Here is an 18822-nt window from a genome sequence, read left to right as displayed (position 1 = left end):
AAGTACCTGGCTGTTATTTCTCAGAATACAAGAAAATACATTAGATTTGTAGACATACAAATAGAAGAGACTAGTTATGATGGTATAATAGGGCAATATTGTTTCTGGAATAGCACAAAGCACTTAATAGTTAATATTTTAGATAAATGCTATACCTTTACCTTTAGACTTACAAGTTTATAATTTTCATGAGAGTAGGGACTCACTGATTTGGCATCATAAAGTAAGAGCTCTCACCCAAATTAGAGGGAAATCCACTACAACAAGGTATTTGCTGGAGCCCCTGGAAAGAATCAAAGCTTTCCATCATTAAGTCAAGGTTTTGAGGACAAGATTCCTGAATACAAACATCTTTCTTTTTCTCTCTACTTACTTTCTTTCTTCCTTTCTTTCTTCTTTCTTTTTTTTCTCTCTCTTTTTTTTCTTTCTTTCTGCATTTATTCTGTGCAGAATTTACTCCAGGGCCATAAGTTTCCTTTCTTCAGTTTCTCCTGGGATATCTGTTTCTTCTGCGCAACCTCATCTTCTGGTTTAGGAACAGTCTGCTATTTTTCAGTAAGGATCATCTCAATGTGGGGCAGGGAGAGCTCATGTATGGGTAATCCAACAATGAGCCCTGTAAGTTCTATGCCACATTTTGGGGGGGATTTGTTCACCTGGATGTGCTCAATGACCAAAGAATCTATATCTAAACCCTTAAGTTCAACATTTGTCTCTGCATTTTGAAGCATGGGCAGTAAAAATGCAGCACTCTTCTTGGGCCACCAATCTCGTGTCCAGTCCCATTGTTTGGCCTGGGCACATGTACCAACTCCACCATTGTAGCAATGGAATGGCACACATTGCTTCTACAAAGTGATATCTTTTAGATACTTAGTGGCTTATAGGATATGTATACCCCGATGGCCTGGGTGTTTTCATGTGTGGTCTTAAAGTGAACATGAAGTGTGGACAAAAAGCTGTTTCTGTTGTTCCTGGGTGTATTTTGTTCTGTGTGTTAGAGGACATTATGTCCTAAAATTATAGGTAAAACATATATATGCAAAGGTAAAATTGAATAGTGAAAAAAGGACTATAATAAAGCATACATCTATAAAAAATATAGGTGTGAAAAATACAAGTTAAAAAGCTAATGCATAAAAATAAAATACATAACATAAAAAACTAATGACATATTCTTTGTTGGCTAACTGAACATAATTTTAAAAAACAACAAAAAAGGTAAACATGAAGCTTTGAGCCTCTTGATTTTTTTTGTAGGGTTTTCTGGGTTATGTGAATAGTGAACCGTTTTCAGAGTTCACCTCAGGCTGCTTAGAGGGAAGGTTTCCAAGCATGGTTCTGCCATGTGATCCTCCTCCAAGTTTCAATTTCCTTTTTGAAAGCAGGAATGAAAGTCCCTGTCCCATGGGTTGCATTGGGGAGTAAATGTGGTAACTCATATGATACTCTCAGCACAGTCCAGAAGGACTCTGTGACTGGCAGTTATCACCACTCATGCATCAGCTATCATTCATGTCCCAGCTTCGGTCTTTCTGGTGAAAGACAGAAGCTTACTAGTGGTCTCTAAGCCTTATCAAAGTAGGAAGATAAACTCTGATTTATTTTCTGATAAACTCAAAGTCAACTTAAAGGCAATTTTAATACAAAAGCCCAATTAATTGCAGTTTTTTAAAAATAAGGGGAAATCTAAGAGAATTCTGTAAACAGAATAGAGAGCCAAGAAATAAGCCCATACATATATGGGCAATTAATTTATGACAAAGTAGCCAATAATATACAGTGGGGGAAAGGACAGTCTCTTCAAAAATGTTGGGGAAACTGGACAGCCACAGGCAAAAAATGAAACTGGACTACTATCTTATATCACACACAAAAGTTAACTCAAAATGGATTGAAGACCTGAATTTAAGACCTGAAATCATAAAACTTCTAGAGTAAAACATAGAAGGTAACTCCTTGACCTGAGTCTTGCAGATGAATTTTGGATTTGATACCAAAAAAAAAGGCAACAAAAGCCAAAATAAATAAGTGGGACTATATCAAACTAAAAAGCTTTTGCACAGCAAAGGAAACCATCAACAAAATGAAAAGTCAACCTACTGAATGGGAAAAAAATACTTGCTAATCATATACCTGAAAAGGGACTAATATCCGAAATAGACAAAGAATGCCCACAACTCAATAGCAAAAACAAAACAAAACAAAACAAAAAAACCAAATCCAAAACAAAACAAAAAGACAAAAACCCCTAAATAATCTAAAAATGGCAGAAGATTTGAATAGACATTTTTCTAAAGAAAAATGGCATACAGATGGCCAACAGGTACATGAAAAGATGCTCAACATCAGTAATGTCAGGGAAATCTGAATCAAAACTAAAATGAGATATCACTTCATACCATTAGAATGGCTATTATAAAAATAAGAAATAACACTGGTCCTCTGTTTCTCTTTAATATAGAAGTCATTAAATTTTAGTTCTAAATTAAAGAAGTAATATTCAGTGGAGTAACAGATAAGATCCCTAACTGATCAGGAAAAATGAGAGAACATTTTTTAATTTGGGGTTTAGGAATATTGGTGTGTGTATGTGTGTGCCATACATTATAAAAAATAAGAAATAACAAGTGTTCACAAGGATATGGAGAAAAGGAAATCCTTGTGCACTGTTGGTAGGAATATAAATTGGTGTAGCCATTATGGAAAACAGTATGAAGTCTCCTAAAAATATACAAATACCATATGATCCTGCAATTCCACTTAGCAACAAAAACACTAATTTGAAGGAAAAAAATGTATATATTATAATATATAATATATATAATCTGTGTATATATATATATATAGATATATAGATATATATTCTGCATCTCCATGTTTGCTACAGCATTATTCACAATAGCCACAATAGGGAAACAATCTACGTGTCCATTGACAGATGAATGGATAAAGAAAATGGATATGCACACACACACACCACACACTGGAATATTATTCGGTCACAGAAAAGAATAAAATTTTTCCATTTATGATGACATAGATTTTGAGGGCATTATGTTGAGTGAAATAAGTCTAACAGAGGAAGACAAATACCAAATAACCTCACATGGGGAATCTAAAATAAAAACAAAAACAATTTCTTAGATACAGAGAATTAGGTATTGGCCAGAGGTAAAGATGGGGATTCGGTGAAATGGTAAAGGGGGTCAAAAGGTATGAATTTCTAATTATCAAATAAAGAAGTCCTGGGAAAGTAATGCACAGCATAATGACTATAGAGAATAATACCGTATATTTATAAATTGTATGGTGATAAATGTTAACTAGACTTAGTCTGCAATATACAAATGTTGAGTCATTATGTCATACATCTGAAACTAGTATGCCATATGTCAATTATACCTCAATAAAGAAAATAAAGTATAAGAGAAATCCAGAGATTTCAAGTCAAAGTCCCCATTTAGTCCCTTAAAACCCTACTTCCCTTTGCCCATATTAACATATCATGTTATATTATGTAATGTTATATTCCATCCCATAATAGTGTTTTAAAGGCATTGGAGTGCCTGAATACTTGAGATCGCCCCTCATCTCCTGCCAAGGTTCTCATCACAGCATAGCTCCATGGGTGGAGAAGCAACTCTGCATTCCCACAATACCCAGGAATCAGGTCCACCCAGTCAGCACATGCCAACGGCCTCTCATCCTGCAGGCTATGCAGCTTTGCTGGCAAGGACATCATTCAAGGGCAGCACAGCCTCCAGAAACTGTACCAGAGCCTTAGGCTTTAATGTGCAGGACTGCCCCCATGTTCACCTACTATTTAAGAGCTAAGGGAGGTGATTACCTCCACAGACCAGTCTGCAACAATGGTTCCTCCAGTACAAAAGATACTAGAAGCAAAAGAGCTATGCCATGCCTTTCTGAACTGAGAGTTGGGAACTTCAGCTCTCCATCCTAAGGGAAGGACCTGGTAAACATTTACACTGGCAATGAGTTCTCTGCCTAGTGACCATGAGTGACAGGGATCCTCCAGTGCCAGCAGAGATAAAATGACTTTTGAGTGGATGTACTGGGCTGCAGACAGGCTCATTTTGTACACTGTCAAATCATTAAACAAATGTTCATCCACTTCCTTAAGCAAAGCTGGAGAGGACATTTGGGGGTATCCGCAAAGCATTTAGCCTCCTCACCCAGCCACTGTTTGGAGATACACATTGGCTCTGGCAGCTGGGAATATGGTATTGTTCATTGCTTCATTATGTCCTTTAAAGCAAGCTTTAAAGCCCAGAAGATTTAGAAAAATGTGTGTGTGTGTGTGTGTGTGTGTGTGTGTGTATACACACACATACATACAAATATATATACAGCTTGTACACTTAAGGCAAGATATTGATGGTGATAGAACTCCATTATATCATAATGCTATTAGCATGGAGGGTTTTTTTAAAAAGATTTATTTATTTATTTATTTATTTATTTGTTTGTTTGACAGCGCAAGAGAGAGAGAGAGAGAGAGCAAGCAAGCACAAGCAGGGGGAGCAGCAGAGGGAGAGGGAGAAACAGTCTCCCCACTGAACAGAGAGCTGGATGTGGGGCTCCATCCCAGGACCCCAGGATCATGACTAGAGCCAAAAGCAGATGCTTAACTGACTGAACCACCCAGACACCCCTAGCATGGAGTTTTGTTTGAATAATTTCTTTTTTTACTATGACAGTTCCATTTTACATTTTTCTCAATACAGTAACATTGGTCATATTACCAAAGATGACAAAACTCCATATAGTACATGCTGACTGCTCAGAGTCACTTCATTGCCCGATATAGAAATGACTTTTTCAAATTCACACTGTAATCCTCCCAAACCTCTACTGAGCAAATGAATCACCATCACCAAATGTATAACTGGCTGTTACTCTCCATCATAACAAATGGGATCTTTCTTCTGCAGACCTTCTTCATGGTGGGCCTCAGACTGGTCACACTGCAGGCCACTCCCTTCCACCCCAAGTGCCTGGGGTCCTCTGAAACCTCATTGACAGAACTCATAAGAGACAAGTCTAGGAAATCCCCCAAACCTTTTATAAGGAGAAACTATCTGTGCAGGCTGGCAGCATTCCCTTTCACCACAGCAAACCTCAGCACTACTAGGAAAGTAGGTAGGTCAGAGAGATGAATGGCAGCAAGGGCCAAGAGAGCAGGCCTAGCTCAGGGTAGGGTTTTTTTGTCTGTTTGTTTGTTTTGTTTTGTTTTTAAAATTTTATTTATTTATTTGACAGGTGGAGATCACAAGTAGGCAGAGAGGTAGGCAGAGAGAGAGAGAGAGGGAGAAGCAGGCTCCCCACTGAGCAGAGAGCCAGATGCAGGGCTCAATCCCAGGACCTTGGGATCATGACCTGAGCTGAAAAAAGAGGCTTTAACCCACTGAGGCACCCAGATGCCCCTCAGGGTAGGTTTTGAGAACTACTTCATGATTACTCCCCTCACACTAGAAGAAATACAGCCCCACTCCTAGACCCCATTCTGGCTGTGTTTACTGAAAGCTCAACCAAGACTTCATCCTCAGAGAAGAAACCAAAAAGGATGCACTTCCTCCCCAATCTGGTGTAAATGAATGTCATGAAGGGAAGAGAGAAGGAAAAGGTAAATAAACTCCAGGTTTTGTAGACATCAAATTTCAAGAAAGTAAATAGAACTGAGCTCAATAATGATCCCAATCTTTCTTTCTTTAGCAAGAATTAAAATAGGAATCAGATAATATTCTATCTTTAAAAACCTCTAACTAAAGGGCAATAAATCCAATTGTGCATTCTAATCAGTTAATTCAGCTACAGGTACTGTAGTTATATCATGCAAGGTTCTTGCTGGGTGGGTGCTTGGTTCCTGCCTCTATATGTTTCCTGCCTCTCCTGCCTACCCAGACCAATATGAAGTATGTTTCACTTGGTTTAGCTTTTTTGACTTCCCACACCTCAGAGAAGAGGCTGTTTCTCCAAGACTGGTCCTTGGAAATTTGAAATGCAGAATCGGAGAAAAATGCAGAGAAATATGGAAAACTGGAAGCAAGAGGTTAAACAAGAGTGGGGACAGGAGGAGAGAGAAAATAGTCACATCTCAGAGAACCAGCATGGGGAGGAGTAATGAGGGAGGAGGACTGACAATTAGAGCACGTAGAAAATAGAAAAATAAGAATTGAGGAGGACAAAGGGGCTCTGTGACAAGATAGATTTCCCATAGACTGGTAAATTAGCACCTTTTTCATGCTTTTCAAGAGATTCAGACTGGTATTTCTTTTGATATTTGTATTAGCTACTATGACTGCGAGTCCTTGAATATGACTCTTTAGAGAGAGAAAACCACATGGATCTTGAGCTCATACGCTTTTCTTAGTTCTAGTCCAACTATCTCATCTTGCAACTGAGGAAACTGCAGCAAGACAAGTAAAATCACTGGTTTCAAAAATGCATGACAGTCTAGCAACAGAATTTTGACTGATTTCCCTTGCTCTTTAGTCAAGTGTAGATTCTACCACCCCATACTAAAAATATGCTTGTTCCTAAACATACTCAGACACAGACATGTCTTTCCTCCCCAACAAGCTTGCCTCACTTTTTTAAGTCATGAAAAGATAAAAATCTCACCCCCTTTCTTTAATAGAAAGAAATTAAACTCCTGAAAAGAAAGTGCCTCACCACAATAGAAGATGTTCCCCAGATAAATTGGGTTCTGGGGCTGGGAGCCAACAACCATATCTCACGTCAAAGTAAAGGAGTAAAGGAAGAATCTTACCTTTTGGAGGCATGCTGTAAAGTTAAAAGAAGGAAAGGACAGATACTTGGATGTTTAAAAGGTCCTTCTGACTGAGTAGGTCTCACATACCATCCAACAGATGGCAGCAGCAACATATGATTTTTAAATAAGCATTGAAGTCCAAAGTTCGAACATAAAAAGAACAAGTAAAATGAAATGTATAATCTTTTTGTTCTCATCAAAATCAAGTTACCCATTCATCCTTCTTGAAGCAACATGGCATTAAAACAAAAATACCTACCTAGCTACTACTAGATAAAATCAACTAACAACCCACTAATAACCTGTTACTAACTACAAATTATAAATAACAGTTGCTTTTGTGTTTTGTTTTTATTAGGATTAAAGAACAGTATTCCTCTTGTCTTTTGACTTAAACTAGACTTAAGCGAGTGGTTGAATATAATTTGTTTTCCATATGCCAGCTTACTTGAAGGAAAAATAAAAGGAAACTCTTGGTTGCTAATAATTGTTTAAGCACTACCTAATTTTTGGAATTTAATACATTTGTAAGCATTACTACACTTCCAGTTTTCACACTGAGAAAACATTTATTTTGGAAAGCAGTGACTCTGTCTCTTCATTTGGGATTATACTTTATTATTTAAATTATAGAAAAGTCAAGAAGATAATGAAATTTATTGCAATTGCAACTGTATTATGATATGGAATATCTAGTAAAATAAATTTTGTGTGTGTGTTACTGCATAAAAATACATTTCTGGAGTTTTCTTTTTCATTCAATTTTCATTCCCCCTTTTTTCTTTCTTTCCATGATTTTCTGTATATCTAATATCATCATGCAGAGGATAAAAGACTACCTATGCTTGTTCCCCAGCAAGGAGGTATTGCTTTGCATAAACAAACTGTAACCTGGGGTGGGTAACTCAAGGAACTCATGAGCCCTCCTGGATGTTTTAAATTTTTGAGGGAAACATAATTACATGTGTAGGACATCCAGAGAACTGCTAGCTCAGATTAAGTTAACTTTGGCATTAGATCACATTATCTTCCATGATGTCACATTGCTTTCGGTTTGTTGTTCTGATAGTTTTGAAAGAAAAGTAGCATGTCTCATCTAATTTTAATGTTTTAGATGCTGTTAGTACCCAACAGGTGCATCCACATACCATTCATAAGAAATTGTGGTTAAGAATAAAATTGAACTTTTATTTTTTCTTTCAATTTGTACATATTATTCTTCAGGTACTAAGTTGTTAGGACATAAATACTTATTAATGTGTTTGAAACTATTTCATAAATAGAAATATTAAGTATTTCTTTTGGCTTAGGGAAAAATCACTGGGACATTAAGTCCCAGTGAACTGAGAATGTTTGAGACTCTCTAGAGCAAACTATTCACAGAGGTGGGCTGTTTTATTCCCTCAGAAATTTTAAAAAATATCTCAAAGTATAAATCATGCATTTAAAGAGTTGATATAAAAATCATAGGAAACAAATTGAGGGTTGCTGAAGAGGAGGGAGGTGGAGGGATGGGGTAACTCGGTGATGGATATTAAGGAAGGCATGTGATGTAATGAGCACTGGATATTATATAAGACTGATGAATCCCAGACTTCTACCTTGGAAACCAGTAATACATTATATGTTAATTGAATTTCAATTTTTTAAAATGTTAAAAAAAATAAAAATAATCTTTAAAAAAACTGAAAAGAATGGATCAAAAAGAAAAGAAATGAGTTTGGGTCATTGCCTTTCTCACAAATTGATTGATTTCAGGGTTAGAGGAGATATTTAAGCATCTAAGATCCTTCAAGGCATTAATGAACACACAGTAAGTGGTAGCAATTATGATTTCCAAATCAAATCTCTCTTCCCAGGAGAAGAGAGGACCTAAATTATGGGGCCCAGAGCAAAATAAAAATGCAAGGATCCTTGCTCGAAACTATTAAGAATTTCAAAATGATGATGGTAGAGCCTTAAGGCAAGCATGGGCACATTCTAAGCATCTTTGTGAGGAGCTGCCCCCAAACTTTCCCTTATAAATAAAGTCTTAAGGTTTTCCAGTTCATGTGGAACATGAACAGCAAAACTTTTCACATTAAATAATAGCTGTGTTAAATAATTATAAACTCATCAGTTATCATCTTAGCCTCCATTTGACTATAGCAATATGTAATATTGTCATGTTAACTAAATGCTTCCTAGTGATATTCTATTCCTGAGCAGATGGTGAGGTCCTTTGGTCAAGGGGCTTAAAGAACAATTAACTTATTTTCCATTCCATAGCCTTCAGACACAACTGGCACATATTAGATGCTCAAGAAGTACCTGTTGACTGAGTGTGATATTGTGATTTATAATAAGAATGAATATATATATATATATATATATATATATATATATATATATATAAACATATGGTTTCCATGCTGTTTCTGGCATAGAACTTCTAAAATTCTTGGAATTTCCCAAGCGATAAAAGCAATAAAGGTGTCTTTTGTTACATTAATGAGGTGATTTTAGACCCCATGTAAAGAAGGGGCTGCTTGCCAGAACAACCACCTACTGATCTCCAAGAAGGAGAGAGGGACTGGAGATTGAATAATCACCAACAGTCAATGGTTTTATGAATCATGCCTACGTAATGAAACCCTTATAAAAATCCAAAAGGAGGGATTTCAGGGAGCTTCCAAATTAGAGAAGCAGAATATTTCCATGTGTGACCATATGAGGCCAAACTCCACAGGGACAGAACCTCTTTGTTTAGAACCTCACCCCATTTATCTCTTCATCTGACTGTTGATTTGTGGTCTTTAATACTTTTGTAGTAAATAAGTAATCTAGTGAATAAAATGTTTCTCTGAATTTTGGGAGCCCCTCTAGCAGATTAACCCAAACCAAGTGGGTGGAAACAGGGGTGAATCATTGGAACCTCCAATTTAAAGCTGGTCAGTCAGAAATGTAGTTCATAACCTGGGCTTGCAACTGGTGTCTAAAGTGAGGGTAGGGACCAATCTTTGGGACTGAGCCCCTAACCTACGGGACATAATCCATGATTTTTCTGGGTGGATGTCAGAGTCGAGTTGAACTATAGGACATCCAGCTGGTGTCAGAGAATTCATTTTTTGGTGTGGGAAAGCCTCTTTCTCACACACATTGAAATTGACATCAGGCCATTTTCCTCCTAAACTCTTATTTAAATTCTAGTTAGTTAACATTTAGTGTGATAATGGTTTCAGGAGTAGAATTTAGTGATTCATCACTTACATATAACAATCACCATAACAAGTGGCTCCTTAATATCAATCACCCATTTAGCCCATTACCTACCCACCTGTCTCCACAACCCTCAGTTTCTTCTCTATTGTTAAGAGTCTCACAGTTGGCTTCCCTTTCTCTTTTTTTCTTCCTGTATATTTATGTTTTGTTTCCTATAGTCCACATATGATTGAAATCATATGATATTTGTCTTTATTTGACTGACCTATATCTTTTAGCATAACACACTCAGGCTCCAACCACATCATTCAATTCATTATTGAAAATGGAGACTTTCAAAGAAATCTCCAACTGTTGTTGTTGAACTGTCTGTTTCTTTATTCTGTTCTGGAAATTTTGCTTCATCCATTTTCAGGTTTTGTTATTGCAGTTTGTAATATTTGCATATATAGTTATTATTGTTGTCTTCTTGACAGATTGCTGCTTTGTTGGTAAAATATCTTTGTCTTTAGTAACAGGTTTTGTTTTAAGGTCTCTTTTGTCTTGTGCTGGTATATATTGTCTTATGCTGGCCAGTTCTATTTTGATTATTGCTTGCATTCTTTTTCCATGTTTTTATTTTCAATATGTTAGGCTTTTGTTAATCTAAAGTGTATCTCTTGTAAACAAAGTAGAGTTAGATTATGTTTCATGTTTCCTCCAGCAAACTCTGTCTTTTGCTTGGGGAATATTTCATTCATTTACATGTAAGGTAGTTACAAATATGGTAAAGTTTATGTCTGTCATTTTGCTATTTTGTTTTCTATATGTTTTATGGGTCTTTTTCTATACTCTTTCATTATTACTTTCTTTTATATTAATACACATTTTTCTACAATATCATTTTAATTTATTGTTGTTCCTTTCACTGTATATTTTCCAGTTATTTCTGAGTGGTTAATAACCTGGTAACTTAACACCTTTTCATTCAAATTGAGACCAACATAATTTAAAGAATATGCCAAAGTATTCCTCTGTTATAGCTCCGTTCTCCTTTATTTTGTGCATTATTATCATAAAAATTATATATTTGCACTTTATAAACTCATCAACACAATTTTACAAGTATTGCTTTATGGAGTTGTCTTTTAAATCAGACAGGAGAAGATGTGTTACAAACTTATGTGGGTTCAAGTTATTATCAAGTGTCCCTTAATTTTAGCCTGAAAGACTTCCTTTGAAAGAAGCTCCCATTTGGTTGTCTTCCTCCAGTGGCCACAAGGCTACTGGTTTTGGTAGCTACTGTGGTTGTAAGGCTACTGATTTTCAAACTTACTATCCAGCTTCATGGAGGAAGATAGGAGCAGATCAAATTGTAATGCCACAAACTCTGCTGTTCTTATTAATTTTCATTAGTCTTTCCTGAATAAGCCCCATTAGATTAATGAGAGACTTCAGTTAATGTCAAAGATTCTTTTAACTTTGATTTATTTATATATTTATTCATTTTTTAAATTTTAAATTCAATTTAGTTAATAGTATATTATTTTATATAGTATATAGTACAGTATATTATATAGTATAGTATATTGTATATAGTATATTATTAGTTTCAGGGATGGAATTTCATGATTTGTCAGTTGCATATAACACCCAGTGCTCATTAAATCAAGTGCCTTTCTTAATGTACATCACCCAATTACCCCATCTTCTTCCTACCTCCCCTCCAGCAACCTTCAGTTTGTTCCCTATAGTTAGAAGTCTCTTACTTGCCTCCCTCTCAGTTTTTTATCTTATTTTATTTTTCCATCCCTTCCCCTATGTTCACATGTTTATTTTTCTTAGGTTCTACATATGAGTGAAATCATGTTTCATTCTCTAACTGACTTATTTTGCTTAGCATAAAACCCTCTAGTTTCATTCATGTCATTACAAATGGCAAGAATTAGTTCTTGTTGATAGCTGTATAATGTTCCATAATATACCATTGTATATGTACAATGTGTATATATATATACACATTGTATATGTATATATCCATCACCTCCTTTACCCATTCATCTGTTTTTTTTTATTTTAATTTATTTTTTTTTTGTAATTTATTTTTTTTTAATTTTTTATTTTTTATAAACATATATTTTTATCCCCAGGGGTACAGGTCTGTGAATCACCAGGTTTACACACTTCACAGCACTCACCAAAGCACATACCCTCCCCAATGTCCATAACCCCATCCCCCTTCTCTCAACCCACCTCCCCCCAGCAACCCTCAGTTTGTTTTGTGAGATTAAGAGTCACTTATGGTTTGTCTCCCTCCCAATCCCATCTTGTTTCATTGATTCTTCTCCTACCCACTTAAGCCCCCATGTTGCATCACCACTTCCTCATATCAGGGAGATCATATGATAGTTGTCTTTCTCTGCTTGACTTATTTCGCTAAGCATGATACGCTCTAGTTCCATCCATGTTGTCGCAAATGGCAAGATTTCATTTCTTTTGATGGCTGCATAGTATTCCATTGTGTATATATACCACATCTTCTTGATCCATTCATCTGTTGATGGACATCTAGGTTCTTTCCATAGTTTGGCTATTGTGGACATTGCTGCTATAAACATTCGGGTGCACGTGCCCCTTTGGATCACTACGTTTGTATCTTTAGGATAAATACCCAGTAGTGCAATTGCTGGGTCATAGGGCAGTTCTATTATCAACATTTTGAGGAACCTCCATACTGTTTTCCAGAGTGGTTGCACCAGCTTGCATTCCCACCAACAGTGTCGACAAAGCAGGAAAGAATGTCCAATGGAAAAAAGACAGCCTCTTCAATAAATAGTGCTGGGAAAATTGGACAGCCACATGCAGAAAAATGAAATTGGACCATTTCCTTACACCACACACGAAAATAGACTCAAAATGGATGAAGGACCTCAATGTGAGAAAGGAATCCATCCAAATCCTTGAGGAGAACACAGGCAGCAACCTCTTCGACCTCAGCTGCAGCAACATCTTCCTAGGAACATCGCCAAAGGCAAGGGAAGCAAGGGCAAAAATGAACTATTGGGATTTCATCAAGATCAAAAGCTTTTGCACAGCAAAGGAAACAGTTAACAAAATCAAAAGACAACTGACAGAATGGGAGAAGATATTTGCAAATGACATATCAGATAAAGGACTAGTGTCCAGAATCTATAAAGAACTTAGCAAACTCAACACCCAAAGAACAAATAATCCAATCAAGAAATGGGCAGAGGACATGAACAGACATTTCTGCAAAGAAGACATCCAGATGGCCAACAGACACATGAAAAAGTGCTCCATATCACTCGGCATCAGGGAAATACAAATCAAAACCACAATGAGATATCACGTCACACCAGTCAGAACGGCTAACATCAACAAGTCAGGAAATGACAGATGCTGATGAGGATGCAGAGAAAGGGGAACCCTCCTACACTGTTGGTGGGAACCCATTCATCTGTTAATGGACATCTGGGCCCTTGCCATATTTTGACTATTTTGGACATTATTGCTATAAACATTAGGGTATATGTGCTCTTTTGAATAACTACTTTTGTGTCTCTTAGATAAATGCCTAGCAGCTCAATTGCTAGGTCATAGGATAGTTCTATTTTTTAAATTTTCAGAAACTTCTGTACTGTTTTCTGGAGTAGCTTCACAAGCTTTCATTCCTACAAACAATATAAAAGGGTTTCCCCTTCTCTGTATCCTTGCCAACATCTTTGACTTCCCATGTTGTTAATTATAGCTATTCTAACAAGTGTGAGGTGGGTCCTCATTGTGGTTTTTTTTTTTTTCTTTTTCTGAACTTTTTTTTTTAAATTTTTTATTTTTTATAAACATAAGTTTTTATCCCCAGGGGTACAGGTCTGTGAATCACCAGGTTTACACACTTCACAGCACTCACCAAAGCACATACCCTCCCCAATGTCCATAATCCCACCCCCTTCTCCCAAACCCCTCCCCCAGCAACCCTCAGTTTGTTTTGTGAGATTAAGAATCACTTATGGTTTGTCTCCCTCCCAATCCCATCTTGTTTCATTGATTCTTCTCCTACCCACTTAAGCCCCCATGTTGCATCACCACTTCCTCATATCAGGGAGATCATATGATAGTTGTCTTTCTCTGCTTGACTTATTTCGCTAAGCATGATACGCTCTAGTTCCATCCATGTTGTCGCAAATGGCAAGATTTCATTTCTTTTGATGGCTGCATAGTATTCCATTGTGTATATATACCACATCTTCTTGATCCATTCATCTGTTGATGGACATCTAGGTTCTTTCCATAGTTTGGCTATTGTGGACATTGCTGCTATAAACATTCGGGTGCACGTGCCCCTTTGGATCACTACGTTTGTATCTTTAGGATAAATACCCAGTAGTGCAATTGCTGGGTCATAGGGCAGTTCTATTATCAACATTTTGAGGAACCTCCATACTGTTTTCCAGAGTGGCTGCACCAGCTTGCATTCCCACCAACAGTGTAGGAGAGTTCCCCTTTCTCCGCATCCTCTCCAGCATCTGTCATTTCCTGACTTGTTTATTTTAGCCATTCTGACTGGTGTGAGGTAAACCTAACCAAAGAGGCACAGAATCTATACTCAGAAAACTATAAAGTACTCATGAAAGAAATTTTGGAAGACACAAAGAAATGGAAAAATGTTCCATGCTCCTGGATTGGAAGAATAAATATTGTGAAAATGTCTATGGTACCTAAAGCAATCTACACATTTAATGCAATTCCTATCAAAGTACCATCCATCTTTTTCAAAGAAATGGAACAAATAATTCTAAAATTTATATGGAACCAGAAAAGACCTCGAATAGCCAAAGGGATATTGAAAAAGAAAGCCAACGTTGGTGGCATCACAATTCTGGACTTCAAGCTCTATTACAAAGCTGTCATCATCAAGACAGCATGGTACTGGCACAAAAACAGACACATAGATCGATGGAACAGAATGGAGAGCTCATTGTGGTTTTGATTTGTATTTCTATGATGACAAGGGATGTTGAGCATTTTTCATGTGTCTGTTAGCCATGTGTATGCCTTCTTTGGAGAAATATCTGCTCACATCCTCTGCCCATTTCCTGACTGAATTTTTTTGTTTGTTTGTTTTCAGTTGTTGATTTGATAAGATCTTTATAGATTTTGGATACTAGCCCTTTATCTGATATGTCATTTATGAATATCTTTTCCCACTTGATAGGTTGCTTTTTGTTTTGTTGATTGTTTCCTTTGCTTTGCAGAAGAATTTTTTCTTGATTAAGCCCCCAATGATTCATTTTTGCTTTTGTTTCTCTTGCCTTTGGAGATGTGTCTAGCAAGAAATCGCTGTGAGTGAGGTCAGAGAGATTGCTGCCTACGCACTCCTGTAGGATTTTGATGGATTCCTGTCCCATATTTAGGTCTTCCACCCATTTTGAGTTTAGTTTTGTGTATGGTGTAAGAAAGTGTTCCAATTTCAGGTGTCTGGGTGGCCCAGTCAGTTAAGCATCTGCCTTTGGCTCAGGTCATGTTCCCAGGGTCCTGGGATCAAACCCCATATCAGGCTCCCTACTCAACAGGGAGTCAGCTTCTCCCTCTGCCCATACCCCCAGCTTGTGTATGCTCTTTCTGAAATAAATAAATTAAATAAATAAAAATCATTTTAAAAAAAGGAAAGAAAAGAAAGGTATCAGGCTTAATTCTTCTTCATGTGGCTGTCAAATTTTCCCAAATCATTTGTTGAACAGTCTTTTTTCATTGGATATTCTTTTCTGCTCTGTTGAAGATTAGTCGACTACAGATTTGAGGGTCCATTTCTGGGTTTTCTGTTCTGTTTTGATCTATGTGTCTGTTTATGCCAGTACCATACTGTCTGGACAATTAACTCTTGGTAATACAGCTTGAAATCAGAATTGTGATACCTCCAGCTTTGGTTTTCTTTTTCAATATTCCCCTGGCTATTTGGGGTCTTTCTAGTTCCTTACATATTTTATAATTGTTTGCTCCTGCTCTGTGAAAAATGTTGATGCATGTTGATATGAATTGTGTTGAATGTGTGGATTGCTTTGAGTACATGAGCATTTTAACAATATTTGTTTTTTCAATCTATGAGTATGGAATGTTTCTCTATTTCTTGTCTTCCTTAATTTCTTTCATACGTGTTCTGTAGTTTTCATAATACAGATCTTTTAACTCTTTTGTTAGGTTTATTTCTAAGTATCTTATGGTTTTTGGTGCAATTGTAAGTGGGACTGATTCTTTGATTTCTCTTTCTGCTGCTTCTTTGTTAGTGTTTAGAAATGCAAAAGACTTGTGTGTTGGTATCTTGTGAATTTGCTGAATTCCTGTGTCAGTTTCAGCAAATTTTTGATAGAGTCTTTTAGGTTTTTTAAATAAAGTATCATGGTATCTGAGAATTGTGAAAATTTGACTACTTCTTTACCCATTTGTGTGTCTTTTATTTCTTTCTGCTGTCTGATTGTTGAAGTTAGGACTTCCAGTACTATGTTGAATAATAGGTGAGACGGATATACCTGGTCTTTCCTGACCTTAGAGGAAAATCTCTGTTTTTCCCCTTGATGATGATATTAGTTATGGATCTTTCATATGTAACCTTTATGATGTTGAGGTATACTCCCTCCATCCCTACATATGGAGGGTTTTTATCAAGAAAGGATGTTGTATTTTATCAAAGATTTTTTTTCTGCATCTATTGAGATGATCATCTGTTCTCATCCTTTCTTTTATTAATGTGGAATACCACACTGATTGATTTGCAGATATTGAACCATACTTACAGCCTAGGAATAAATATCACTTGGTTGTGGTGAATCATCCTTTTAATGTACTGTAGGATACTATTAGCTAGTATTTTGGTGAGAAATTTTGCACACATGGTCATCAGGGTATTGGTCTGTAATTCTCCCTTTTAGTGGGGTCTTTGTTTAGTTTTGGGATCAAGGTGATGATGGCTTCATAGAATGAGTTTGGAAGTTTTCCTTCCATTTCCATTTTTTGGAACAATTTAAGAAAAAAAGATATTAATTCTTCTTTACATGTTTGTTAGATTTCCCCTGGGAAGCAATCCTGCCCTGGCTCTTATTTGTTGGGAGATGTTTTATTACTGCTTCAATTTTGTTACTGGTTATTGGTCTATTCAGATTTTCTATTTTTCCTGTTTCAGTTTTGGTACTTCGTATGTTTCTAGGAATTTATCTATTTCTTCCAGGTTGCCTAATATGTTAGCATATTGTTGGTCATAATAAGTTTTTAAGATTGTTTACATTTCTTCAATGTTGGTCATGATTTCTCCTCTTTCATTCACGATTTTATTAATTTGGATCCTTTCTCTTTTCTTTTTGGTAAGTCTGGCTAAGGGTTTATTGATCTTATTAATTCTTTCAAAGATCCAGCTTCTGTTTCATCTGTTCTACTGTTCTGATTTCTACATCATTGATTTCTGCTTTAATCTTTATTATTTCTCTTCTTCTGTTTGCTTTAGGCTTTATTAGCTGTTTTTTCTCCAGCTGCTTTTTCTCCTTTAAGTGTAGATTAGCATGCATGTTGGAGACTTTTCTAATTTTGAGTAAGGCTTATAGTGCTATGAACTTCCCTCTTAGGACTAACTTTGCTGTATCCCAAAGGTTTAGAACAGTTGTGTTTTCATTTTCATTTGTTTCCATGAATTTTTTTAGTTCTTCTTTAATTTCCTGGTTGACCCATTCGTACAAAGACAGTCTTTGGTTTAAAATCCAATTTGTCTGACGTGAGGATTGATACTTCAGTTTTCATCCACTGGCAGGATAAATGGTCCTCCATCCCTTCATTTTCAAACTGGAGGTGTCTTTATGTTCAGAATGTGTCTCTTATAAACAGCTTATGGATGGGTCTTGCTTTTTTTTTTTTTTTTTAATCTAATCTGAAACCCTGTGTCTTTTGATTGGAGCACTTAGCCTATTTCCCTTCAGAATGACTATTGACAGATTGGATTTAGTGCCATTGTAGTACCTGTAAAGTCCTTCTTTCTGTAGATTGTCTTTCTTTCCTCTTTAGTATTTTTTACAGGGTTGGTTTAGTGATCACAAATTCTGTTAGTTTCCTGTTTGTCCAGGAAGCTTTTTATCTCTCCTTCCATTCTGAATGATAGCCTTGCTGAACAAAGTATTCTTGGCTGCATGTTTTTTTTTCTCATTTATCCTGCTTAATATGTATCATGCCAGGCCTTTCTGACCTGCCAGGTCTCTGTGGATAGCTCTGATGCCAGTCTATTATCTACCATTGTAGGTTAAGAAGTTCTTGCCTTGGGCTGCTTTCAGGATTTTCTCTTTACCTCTGAATTTGCATGCTTCACTATTATACATTAGGGTTGGCTATTTTTATTGATTTTGGGGACCATTCCTTCTCTGTCTTGGACTTGAATGCTCATTTACTTCCCCAGATTAGGAACGTTCTCAAATATGATTTGCTCAAATACACCTTCTGTCCCCCTTTTCTTCCTTTGGAACTGCAATAATTCTAATATGGTTTTACTTTATGGTATTGCTGATTTCCCAAAGCCTCCCTTCTTGTTCATTTGTAGTTTTTCCTCTCTTTTCCTCAGGTCCCTTTCTTTCCATCATCTTGTCTTCTACATCACTGATTCTCTTTTCTGCCTCATTTACCCTAGCTATTACAGAAACCAGTTTAGACTTAATATCAGTTAAAATATTTTAAATTTTGGCCTGATTAGATTTTATTTCTGTATTAAGAGATTCTCTAACATTTTTTATGTTTTTTCTTTCAAGCCCAGCCCGTAACTTTATAATCATTATCATGAATTCCAGCTCTGACATTTT

The 18822-nt window shown here is 36.4% G+C and overlaps 1 pseudogene; it reads right to left on the bottom strand.

The window, feature by feature from the left end:
* Window positions 1-437: 437 nt before the first annotated feature.
* LOC116590058 lies at window positions 438-6806 on the bottom strand (annotated as a pseudogene).
* Window positions 6807-18822: the final 12016 nt, after the last annotated feature.

This window comes from Mustela erminea, chromosome 5, assembly GCF_009829155.1.
Source record: "Mustela erminea isolate mMusErm1 chromosome 5, mMusErm1.Pri, whole genome shotgun sequence".
NCBI classification, from domain to species: domain Eukaryota; kingdom Metazoa; phylum Chordata; class Mammalia; order Carnivora; family Mustelidae; genus Mustela; species Mustela erminea.
Note: the sequence above shows the minus strand (reverse complement) of the source record. Positions and strands in the feature narration are given on the sequence as shown.